Source organism: Cyanistes caeruleus, chromosome 4 (genome assembly GCF_971803275.1).
Source record: "Cyanistes caeruleus chromosome 4, bCyaCae1.hap1.1, whole genome shotgun sequence".
Taxonomy (NCBI): Eukaryota; Metazoa; Chordata; class Aves; order Passeriformes; family Paridae; genus Cyanistes; species Cyanistes caeruleus.
In genome coordinates, this window is record NC_141704.1 from 34015904 (window position 1) to 34028471 (window position 12568).

The window sequence follows — 12568 nt, forward strand, 5'->3', positions numbered from 1 at the left end:
GGTGAGGAAATAAGAATTTCTTAGGCCATGCTACAGGCATCTTAATATTAACTCTGTGTGCATGAAATAATGCAAAGAAAGTCAGTGGAGGATGCAACTAGGATGGAGGGTGTTTACTAAACTATGATTGAGTATGGTGAGACTTGTGTAATAGGATATGGCCTAACATATACGGAGACTATCTTAATTTCCAGCAGATAATATCCCTGTTAATATATACAGTATCAAGTAAGTTTCTAACATACTGGATGGGCACTAACTTAAGTTTGAGGTCTGAAAGACTGTCTCAGTTGATACTTTATTTAACTTTTAGTTTTACCCTTTACATATTTCCTAATTTTTTATTGCAAAAAGATCAGCTTGGTTTTGAACCGTGCAGATCTATAGGAAGGCTTACTTCATATTTAAAGCTAGCAGATGCCTATCTCCTATATGGTTTGGGGTTTTGTTGTCATTGTTACTATGGTTTTTGAGGGGGTTTGTTTTTGGGTTTTTTTTGTTTTGTTTGTTTGGGGATGTGGGGGAAAAAGGTGTTAAGGGTTCAAAAATTAATGTTTCACGAAGTTCAAAATTAATATCTCAACTTGTAACTCACTTCCCCTCTCCCACAACCCTGGTTGCAGAAGCTACCCATGGCTGACACCACTCATGAAGCTCCATACGGTTCTGCTTCTCCTCAGTTTTTCTCAGCCTAACAAACTTTGGCACTGTTCAGATTTTCCCGGTCCTGAGGAAACAGGAGAGATTCCAGTAAATCCAGTTTCTCCTTCCTTTGCTTTTACAAAGCTCCCATGGTGCCATCTGTGAAAAACCTATTATAATGGCAAAGTATAAAGGCAAATTTATCTGAACACCATTGGTAGTGTAGAGTTCCTCACACTGCATTCAGTATTGGTAACAATTACTTACATTGCAGCAGAGTTGAAGGACTTCAGTAACATCAGGGCACCTCAAGCTCAGCACAACTTACACATAACAGCAACAAATGTCTGTGCCTGACTAACAGGCTAGTAACGTTTTTTTAAGGTAGAAAGGCTTCAAAACAGATTGTCATTTTAAAGCACCCATGAGTTGACAACAGTTTGTACAATTATCACAAACCACTCAAAAAAAGCTTCCAGTACACCTGGGAAGTGACCATGTACACAGTAAGTACCCTGTATGCACCATAACTCAGCAAGTGCTTTTTGCAGCTCCCTTCTACACTCAGTCATGAAGGATATAGATCATTACAGCCTCCAGCTACAGAGCTTTAGCTCAGAGAGTAGCAGCTCACACTTTTAGCTCTGGAGATCCCCAGTTCAATCTGCTGCATGTCAGCCAAGAGGGCAGCTGTCATATAATTACAGCCACAACTTTGCATGTGAAAAAGTAGGGAGAGCGAACAGAGATCTTATTATAGAATTCTAGTTGCAACCTGCTGAACAGCTTCCTATTTAAAGTAACTTCTTGTAAAGAGGAGGGAGAGGGGGCCAAAAAAAAAAAAAAAAGGAGAAAGAGGAAAGAGAATCTTCCAACTCAGCTTCCCAATTGCCTCTGTTTTGCAGAACAAACCAGTGCTGCTTTGCAGTCTTTTGTTACAAATGCTTATGTACACTAGATGAAGCACACAAGTGCAGAGCCAGGAGTAAGGCTCCTGGCTTATCAGTCAAAAAAAGAGAAAAAGGGGAAAAAAAAAATTCTCATTGCTGCAACCGATGCATCTGAAGTCCAACAAGGCATCATAGTTTCTTCCTGAACTATAACCATCCTGCAGCAGCCAACCCACGTTGTTATGCAATTTAAGTATTAAAATTTAAGATCAAGAAATCTTAAGTCATTTACATCCTGTTTTCTTCAAGCTGTACATACAAGCTCTTAGAAAGATTTGACAGAACAGAGAATCCAGGAAATGAGTATGTTTTAAATACAAAGGTACAAAGCATAGTGAAAAATTCACTCCAGAAAGTTTTTAGTGAGTGAAACATAAAACAAGACCAAGTTTCTTCTTATCCATTCATCTTTCTGCAGATCCTTCTGCACAGAGTCATTTTTGAGCCAAACCTTCTTCCAAGCCAAGACAGTCAAAAAATAAATTTGAAACAATGTAATCCAGTTTTAAACAAACATCAGTTTTCCCCAAAAAACAAGTCTAGAAATCTATTTCAAGCTTAAAATACTGATTTCTTGCAGAACATTCTTTTCTCCTTGACAGTTCCATCCATCCATGACCCAGCAGTACAAAACCTGTGGGTCTCCCACTGTCTGAGGTGAATCAACCATTTTTTGGACGATGAGTAACAAATGGGAGCTAACTCTCCAACTTCCTGCAAACTCTTTACCTCCTTGCTAAATACCACTTAAATAGACCAATCTGACTCAAACTGTTCAGTACCTGCCTGCAAGAACACAGGCTTGCTGAAACACCTCAACTAGTTCATGCATTATACACCACTGGCCCTCCAAAGCTCCCTGAAACATGCTGCCATGCTTCCAACAAGATTTGAAGAAGTATCTGATCTCCAGCCAAGCTGGAAGGTGTTCAGGTAATTGCTAATGCCAAGCACAAACCTGCAACAGTAAACTCCAGAACAGAATTCAGAAATACTTTGTATTTAAACCAGTTGAGTTCTTTGGTGACGTCCTCTCATCAGCCTCGTTTCTGAAGACCCATATTCATTTGGCTCAGTCTTCTGCTTCTCACTTCAAGCAAGACCTACTCAGGAAACACACAAACTAGCTGACCATCTCCCTCCCTTTAGAAGGGAGCAAGGGAGAGAATCAAGGACATGAAGCCCAGTTTTGAAGAAAGTAAAACACAACCTCATCAGCACAGATGCGTTTGGGGTTGATTATGGACATGCAGCAAAACCCTGGCTGGGCTCATCCCACAGGAGAAACCCATAAAAAATTCACCTTCCACTCACCTCCTGCAACCAAGGAAAGCTCACAAACTTATCAGCCACACTTGTCCAACAAAAGCAGTACAACCCTATGCAGAGATGACTGAAATGAAACACCATTATGCTGTTTTTCTGGTATTACTTCTGTGAATTCAGCACTGCTAAAAGGTTCCAGATAGATGTGCTCTGAAGACCCAAATCCTCTGCCTACCTTGAGAACACATGCAGAGAGAACAGCATCAAAACTTATACATACTTTTCTCATCTCTTCCAGCCTGCCAAGGCTGAAATGACTGACAAAGGTCCAAAATGAGGAACACACATAAATTATTAACATTGCACTGGTAGTCTCACTGTTGCTGCAACAGTCTAAAGACTTAACAGAGGCAGGCTCTGCAGGGAAATACTACTTTACTTCAAAATCATTCATTCAGGAAACTTACAGAGGAGAAAAGAATCACTCTGCAGCACACTCTGTCAAACCCCTAGCTGTAAGACCCTTCATTTTTAAAGCAAAAGCAATTTTAACAAGAACAGGAAATTGATGTGAAGCATAAGAAGCTTCAGATTCCAAGTGAGCAAAACTGGAACAGCATTACTTCCGGACACAAATCCCAACACACAGATCTTCTCATGCCTGACCTGGAAAGTCCATCCCACTTCTGAGAGCCAGGTAAGTGTTCTGTTTCTTCAGCCTCTCTGCTGGAACAGCTAAGTGGCATACCAGCAAGAAGATAATGGGGAGCCATACTCTACCAGTTGGAAGGGAGCCAAAAAGCCACTTCAGTTTTCTTCTTGGATTGCAACCTGTGCTTTACACCCGTGCAAAGCCTCAGATTCACATTCCCACCAAGCTTTTACTTCATTCCAGGTCTCATGCAGTACCTGCTGCCACAGTAGCCACATGACCACAGGCAGTACACAGAGAAACACAGCTTCCTCCTGAGATATTTGTCCCCTCTCCGCTGTTGCAAGGGGAACAGTTTGTGCAGGGGTATTAGTCTGTTTTACATTAATTTCAAGAACTAGGACAAATGACCTGAACTTTGGCATTTCTGAAAAAAAGTTAAATTATTTTCATCTTTCTTAGTAATCAGAATAGATTTACTTTTCATTTAAAACATGAAATTTCCCTCCCAAAATATCTGAAGTAGTTACTGAAATGTTTTCTTTACCAAAGCCTGCAAAGCCTCAACATTATTAATAACGTTTTGAATATAAAGAGGCACAACCTTGCTCCATCCCAACAAAAAAAAAAAGCAGTCAAGTTTTCACACAATGAAGCAATTAATTTTTAAACTAGTACTTTCTTTTAAAAGTTCTCACATTTAAAAATCCAAAAAGGTTTCCAGTAGCTCTAGACACTGATGGGGACAAAGAAAAAACAGACCCTACCCCCAGCTGGATGGCATTCCTCTCTTCGGGTGCAATGTGGTAACATTTGATTGACGCATCTGATCCATTCCAAAACTTCAGACGTTGTTCTAATCATCAATGGGTAGAATCCTATTAATTTTCAGGGAAAAAGTAAGAAAGAGAAAAACAGAAAAACAGAGTAGAATATGGATACAGGACACAGAACACCTCACGTTTGTCTAGCAGATCCAGCTGATTTAGCTAGATCCACAATAATCAACAAATTGAAGACTGAGTTAATGACAGAAACTCACATTTACCAGCATAAGTCCCTTTTTCCCTTCCACCCTCTTTCTCAGCTCAACCCAGTGACTCAACACAACCTGGAACATTAGTCCCATACCAAAGGAAATGAAATAGGAAGAGGGAAAGGAGTGGGAAGAGATAAACCAGGGTAAATAGGGATAGCATGAAAAGCCCATTGGCATGCAACCAAGAGCCTGCACAGGCCCTTGCTACAGCAGAAAATAGGAGATTAAGCACGTATGAAGAGACAGCGGGAGAACAGATGTGAGAAGAGGGTTCAAGTGTCCCTGGGCCCAGGGGGTAGGAAATGGCAGCAGAGCACAGCAGTGAGCCCCAGCACACACAATGAGCTCAGCCTTCAGCCACAGCACCAGGTGATCCACTGGCTTGGTGTTTGCAATCATAAGCATTTTCAGTATATAAATACTGATATTGTGGGGTATGAGCAATGTCATGTGAACCTTCCACATCAACTAAGGCTTCCTAGTCTGCCCATAAATTTATTTGGCTACCAGCCAAACCCAGATCCACCAATACTACTAAGCACTTTTGCTCTGAAAGAAGCTTCCACTTACAGTCCTCCAACAAACGCTGCTGTTTCATTTCAGCGCTGATGAGAACTGCACACCCTAAGGACCCACAAATATAAGAGGCAGCACAATTCTAAAGGAATTTGCCCATTCCAGAAGCAGCCAGAAGGTGAGCATCTGACCCTTCCAGTTGGCCAGCTGACATGTCAGACCAGCCCACATCCCATTCAATCAGACCTGGAGTCTGGTACCTTCCCACTAGAAGTTCAGACACCCCACTGTTCCTCGGTTGTTTCTTATATCTGATCTGTGTTCCTGAGTCTCAGGAGGGTTACCAGCACTGAAGTGCTGGGTGAGGAAAAGTAGGAAAGGCAAGAGCAAGCTGATGTACGGCAAAGGGAAGGAAGGAGCAGACTCAAGATGGGATTTTACAGTAGGAAAACTGGTGGCTAGAGTGTAGAGCAGAACCTGGGGGGAACAGGAGGCGACTGGTCATAGAAAAGAGGCAGGCAAAGGCTCGATACTACAGAGAATTACAGGAAAGGCCTGTAGCCCCGGGCTGATAAATCAGATATTGCTGCCAGTCTCACACCAGCCCCTAAAGTCTCTAGCACCGACTGGGTGGGCTCAGCAACAAGTAAGATCTGCCACAAGTACATCCACCCAACAGCTTCAGGTAGTCACTTAAGGTATCTCAGGTCCAGACCATTAAGTGCCCTGATGGTAAGGACACAGACCTTGAATTCCACATGACAGGTCACGTGGAATTCACACAATGAGAAGGATACGCTGCTTTGCCCAGCCTTGACAAGGACCACACAGCTGCAGCTCGTGCCTCCCTTAGGCTCCTGAGAGCCAGCGGCTGCATTCCCAGCCAGCCTGCCTTTGTAACCAACCCCCCGCCCGCCAGGAGGGCCTGAACCCTGCACCATCAGCACTGAAAGCACAAACCTCCACCTCACGCTCTAAATAATTAAACTCTGTGGGAGCATCAACAGACTCATAAAACTCTTACACAGACCAAGGCAGTCATTAATGGGGGTCAAAGATGAGCGCTCTATTTTTTTTAAGAGTGCTTTGATGCGTGGGGAGAGTGGTGAGAGGAGATCTTCATTACCCTTCTCTGGTACCTGATGAATTTTTCCTTTCCTGGCTATCAACACCTCCTACTTCCACCCGAATGCCACAGTGCTGGTAATCATCCGGGCAGCCAGAGACAACTGGAAGGTGTGTTTGGATGACATCTGTGCCAGCTGGTCACCTGCAAGCAGGGAAGCAAGGGGCCTCGCCGAGCAAAGCCAGGCTCTACCAGAGGCTCAGCCGGTGCTTATTACGAGGTTTGGGTTTCCCCAGGGCCAGTGCAATGCTTAAAGTCATGCAAACCACAACCTCACACACCGTCTCCCCTACAGCGAGGCACGGAGCAGAGCACAAGGCAGTAAAATATGTCAGGATTATTAGCTTGGGCTCAGAGCCAGAGCTGGGAGCTGCCACAAGGGTAGGGAGGCTGCCTGCAGCCCTGCAGGCCAGCAGGAAGGAAGTGGAAGTCCCCTGACAGGCAAGGAAAGGCAGCATTCATGAAAGGCAAGCCACAGCTGAGAAAAGGTCACAGAAACACTAGTCTGACCCACCCCTTCTAGCCTTAAAATACATATATATACACATATACATATGAGCTTCTGTGCTTTGTTCAGACATTTTAAAGAGAGGTCTGCTCTTCCCATTCTATCTACATTCCCCTGATCCATACCAGCTTTGGAAACGTTTTTTTAAACTTTCCATCAGTGAAAGCCTTGTCTGGAAAGAAGGGAAAGTGGGCAGCTTTGGGGAAAGGATCACAACACAGAAACACCCCAAGCAGCAGGCAGGGGAGTTGGATGCTCTAACAGCAGCTCCAATTCCAGCTTGCACCAGCTTAGCCTCTGCCTGCTTTCTCTGCTGCATTTGCTTTGTGTGGCAGAGAGGCCCCAGACTGGAGGTGGCACCGGGATCTCTGCTACTGCTCCAAAAAAGTGACTGTTGTAGCAAGGCCAGCTTCTATTTATTAATGGTAAGTAAAACCTATAGATGCCCCTTTTTTCAGGTCACTAGAAACCTTCTCCCAACAAGCCCCAATACCTGGACATTCAGAGGGAATTTAGGACATTTACACACAACATCAGCACTCATCTTTTTCATCTTGACAAAAGCAGCAGCTGCTACTTCCCTTATTCTTGGAAATAAGTGGGAAAATAGCTAGGACCCTCGAGCCTTGGCACCTCTTCCCTCTCACCCTTTGGCTACCAGAGCTCCTGTTACTATTCAGGACAGAAGTGCTCCACAGGGCACACATTCCAGGGGGCTGAGCCATCCCACGTGGCCAGGCTCAAAATGGCAGACAGCGATGAATAGGATAATTAGAAAGTACAACAGCAACCGCAACATAAAAACAAGCAGCTTCTATTACAAGAAACAGTTCTATGGCATGGTTAGATCCATCACCCCATATGCCAGGTTGTGGTGGTGCCTCAGGAGCCTGCTGCTATTATCTGTTTGCAATCACATTTCAGGCTGTCTTTCTGCTTAATGCTCAAAAAGCAAAGCTAATCAGATTCGCTCCCTCTTTCTACTTAATGTCTCCAGTTCCCAAGCATGCTCTGTACTGCTTCAATTGATGTTCAAGTAACACTAGCCAGGAGCATGCAGTGCAGAATAAAATAAAATCGAATTATCTATTAATTTTAGTCCTTCTTTGCACCTATTTTGTCTAAAATTTCTTCTACATTTGGTCCTTGCAACCAAAAGTCAGGAAATTCCCATTTCCCCCTCTACACCACACCCGGCTCCCATATGAGTTCCCTTCTTCAAACTGCTCCTCCAGTGGTATCTGGGCAATTAATTATAGCACAGACCTCTCAGGCTTCCCTCTTACTCTCTGGAATAGCTTTTTAAAATATTTGCTGGCTAGGAACCTTCAGATTAGGATGTCTTCTGCTAGCACTGTATAACAGCCCCTCTTTGTTAATCTATCTGAAATGACCATCGCATGCTCTCCCACTCCCTCTCCCTCCAGTACTATTTCATTACTACAGTCCTACATGGGAACTCCAACGTGCTCTCAGCATTTCAGGTCTGAGGACAAACAGGAGCCCAAAACGGCTGCTTTTTTTACTGCATTCATTCACACTCCAAAGGGCAGCTGGAGCAATGCTGGAGTCAGCTACAACACCTGGATCTTTACTAGAGCAACATCACAAGAGCAGATAAGATGCCCCCAGAAAGGGCGGATTGCATAAAAATTCAGCAAAATGATCGAGGAAGAGACCAGCGTACAGGAACACCCACCATCATGAGGAGAAGAGTCACCCATGACAAGCACAGTAAAAGATTTGCCAGAAGAACAACAATAACAAAACAAAACCAAAACAAAACCCCAAAAAAATCAGCAAGTATTTACATGAGAAGAGAAAGAGATGTAGGTGGAAGACAAATCTGCCAGGATATATATCTCTATCCAGGAGGAGTGAAAAAAAGGGAGACTGCAGAGATGAAACCCCAGACAGCCCATCAGCCCATGCATCTCTACACATTCCCCAGCTAATACACACTACATCAATCAAAACAATGGCAGCTCCAGAGAAGACCCCGATTATCCAAGCTCCTTCACTAACATCTTCCCCAGAGGCTGCATGCATGTGCAAAGGAATGGAAAAAACCCATACCTCTCAATGAGATTACTTCCAGCATTTTCTGCATTGCCCCCACTCTTACAAATGTGTCTTTTAAAAATATATTGCAGCTGGCTTATAAATGTGTCAGTTTAAAAAAATCCCAAACATAGCCTTGAAAACAAAGCCACTTTGTACTCATCATATTCAGTGCCATCATTATTTAATATCAATGCACTGATTCTTTCTTTTATTCACTCCATCCTTGTGAGAATTTACATCCCACTGTAAGAGCTACCCAGTGTATAATCTTACTATGCCACACGACACAACCCTACAATAACCTTTCTTTCCCCATATCTTCTGCTACCAATGAAAGAATTTAGGTTTAAATGCTTCAAAAACCCAACCCAATCACAGTACAGCATGAAACAAATCTCTTAACTCTCAAAGCTGGAGCGAATTCCCTCATCCCTCCTATGACTTTCCTTATTTGAAAATGGCTGCACAAACGTTTCTAATTTGTGCACCACACCAATTGCAACCTATCCCTCTCGCCAAGTACAGCTGCAGGGTCAGTCCACACATGCACAGGCTGACTGCATCCTGCTGCCTCTGGCACACTGCTCTTCACTGACATCATCTCCACCTTCATGCTGTAGAAAATTCACCAGACAGGCACTGCTTCTGCTCCTTTGGCCATAAAGCAACCACTGTGGGCCAACAGATGCCCCATCTCATCTCCAAATGTACGCTCCAAGCTGCACTGTGCCCCTGCTAAACTGATGCTTGGGCACGTGTCTCACTGGGGACACGTCCTCCCTGCAGCCAGCACAGGCTAATGCAGATACAACCAAAACATCAGTGGCAAAGCCAAGGCAGGAACACCAGCCCTGCCAGCCAGCAGAAGTGAAGTTTGCCTTGGCCAGCTCCCATGGAGCCTGAGCTTCATCTCACCCTGGGTTTCATCACATCCCTGGAGCAAGATGGCACCATTCTATAATACCATAGCAATGTCCTGCAACAACTTCCCAATTTCTGCTAGTGTCTGAAAATTAACTAGACAGTAGCACTTGGAACAACTGCAAGCCACAGTTCGGAGAAGGACAGACTTCCTCCTGGTGCCATGATAGCCAGCTCTGGACCTGGCTCATCATGGCATGCAGAAAATTCTCCAGACTTTTCCTCTCCTTGTCATTTTACTCTCCTTGTCATTTACTTGTCCTACCAGCTCCAGGGTCTCGGTCCAAACAGCCACCATCACCAGGTTTGGGGAAGCTCTTTTACAAACTTGGCCTACAGCAATCCCACCAGGCAGTTTCCTTTTGCCCTCTCATAAAGAATGATTACAGTTACTGTTTTTTGAGCTTCTTAATAATAACACATGAGCCTAATAATAACAACAATAATAATAATTCTTAGGCTCACAGAAATGGGGTCTCATGAACTGTATGAATGTATGTCTCCATTTGTAGAGGCAGTGAAACTCAACCTCTCCCCCTTTTTTCCCTCTTTTGAAAATACTGCTTGAGAATGAAGTTGGCATCTGGAGGCACATGAGTATATCTGAAGGACAGAAGAGGTGCAGGGGGGAAGGGAGGGATCTGAAAAGGAAAGCTGAAGGCGAGGCTTCACATTACAACTGAACCAGGCTAATAGGTCACTGCTGCCAAAAAACGGGGCCCCATTTTCACCTTTCTTTCATTCCTTACCTTTCACTGCTGGCAAAACAAATCTCGCCCCTCCTTAGTGGCAGCTCTGATACGAGCCTGAACCTGGTGAACAGGTTCAGCTCTCTGTCCCAGGAGAAAACAATTCACTTTCTTACGGTTTTGGACAGGTCAGCTTTCCAAAAGCTGAACAAGCTGTATCCACAAGGCAAGGAACATGGCCACAGAGGCAGGAGCAAGGCATGATCACCCCTCTTAGGAGGAGCAAGTGGTTAGATTGGGTCAGCCACAGCAAGAAAATCCATCCTAACCCACATGAAATTGCAGTTTCATTCAACAAGGATACTGGTCAGCACAAAACAAGCAGCCTAGCTGAAAAGTCTGCAATAGAGGTGTTTGCTAATAATCTTAAAACAGGTAGTTTTACCTATTATTAAGGTGTCCATACCAGTAGCATTTATGAAGGCAGTCATGCAGATAAAAAACAACACTAAAACTGAGCAGACCCAAACCAGACAGAAATACAAGAGGTACTGCAGGATTTCCAATAATAATCTCCCCTGTTTCTAAATTGGACTCTGTTATTATCAAACAAGATGGCTGCCTTCATCACTCTATTAAAGAAATGTCTGTTTTCATTACAAACTTAACAGTTAGTTTCAGGGTGCATTTTTCTTTTCCCATTAGCTTCTACATCATCATATGAACAAAAATTATGCTTTTCTTTTATTAAAAAAAAAACAAGCCCATATTAACTCCACTGTCTTTATTTCTCTCCACCTCCTCCTCTGCTCAATTACTAGAAGCAATTTGCAGACAATAAATGTAACTTCACAGCTGCCTGTATGAAGTATTCCCTTCATTTTATAGATGAGGTTACAGGCTATAGAGAAATTAATATCAGCAAGGTCTACTTCAAAGCTGGATAAGCAAGAGGAACAGATGCACTCTTAAAGAATACAGATCATGACTGTACTCTAGTAAAACCAGTAATAAAGGATTAAGAATGTTGCCAGTTGGATATAAATTCTTTGAATGTATCTGCTTAAACACAGTAACAAACAAAAGCTTGCTTTGAGGTTTTGCTTGGGTTTATTCTGTTATTATTAGGAATAACATTATGAGATTTCAGATATACTGCTCACAGACCAAACATGCTTGCTTTACTAGTAAACACAGCTTAACTGCTTACCTCACCGACTCAAAGAGGGTCTCTTCCCAGTTGGTGCATGCGGCTAGAAACTCTGTATATAATTTTAATTGATACAGATAAGCAAGACAGGAAAGAGTTCCCCTGTTTTCTGACATACCCTCATGGGCTTTGGCAGGGTTAGGAGAAGCAAGAACCCGTGCCTGTTGTTATAGTTGCCAGTCGTGACTGTGAAAAAGCACTGGGAGTAGCAACACTAAAGGGGAAAAAAAAAATCCAAAGGTGTAGTTTTGTGCAGGCACTCTTCTGATGATAACTGCTCCTTAAGGCTTAATAAAAATGCACAGCCAACTTGTCTTCTTCCACACGTTATCAGAGCTCAGAAATAGCACCTGAGTCTAGTTATACAACTCAGCAGGCACAGCTTCTCCTAGGAAGCAACCACCACTGGCATGCAGGTACTCCAAAGGCTGAGTCATCTCAACAGGCCCTTCAAGGGAAAATAATCCTATTAAGAATTGGTGTGTTGGCATTGAAGGCAAAAAGGAGTGTTAATTTTGGCAGTTAATTACACGGCTTCCACTCCATCCATTTTCTACCAAACCTAACACCTATAGGTTAGTAAATTCACCACGCTCCTCCATCCAACCCCAAGGTCCTTTCTTGACCCTAATCCCCTCTTTAGCCAGCAACTACCTGTCATTGCCCATGTCTCCTTATCCCTGACTAACACAAACTAGTATTTGTACAATCACAGAGCTTGAAAAACCAATTTAGGACTTAGACCTTCATTTCTAGCCTGCATACAAATTCACCTGAGGACAGGCTACAGCACTCCCCCCATCTCCTAAACTCTTCCAAGGGGTGGACTGAGAAAGAAACCAGTGGCTTAGGTCGAGAATTTTACTTTTGAGACTGGCAGATCTGCTGTGGAGACTGATCCACTGATATTTTTCTAATTTAAGAAACATATAAAATGCCTAGAATTTGATATCTGCTTTTTAATTAAATTGAAATAAGTAAATCA

At 43.3% G+C, this 12568-nt stretch overlaps 1 protein-coding gene across 3 annotated transcripts in view; it reads right to left on the reverse strand.

The window, feature by feature from the left end:
• TCF20 (transcription factor 20) overlaps positions 1–12568 on the reverse strand; it is a 130222-nt gene that overhangs the window by 114168 nt on the left and 3486 nt on the right. For 2 of the 3 annotated variants that reach the window (XM_086887526.1, XM_086887512.1), the window contains exon 2: positions 4278–4388. The exons of the other annotated variant lie outside the window; for it this stretch is intronic. The gene's annotated coding sequence lies outside the window, so the exon portion shown is untranslated. The remainder of the gene's footprint in view (positions 1–4277; positions 4389–12568) is intronic. 3 annotated transcript variants of the gene reach the window in all.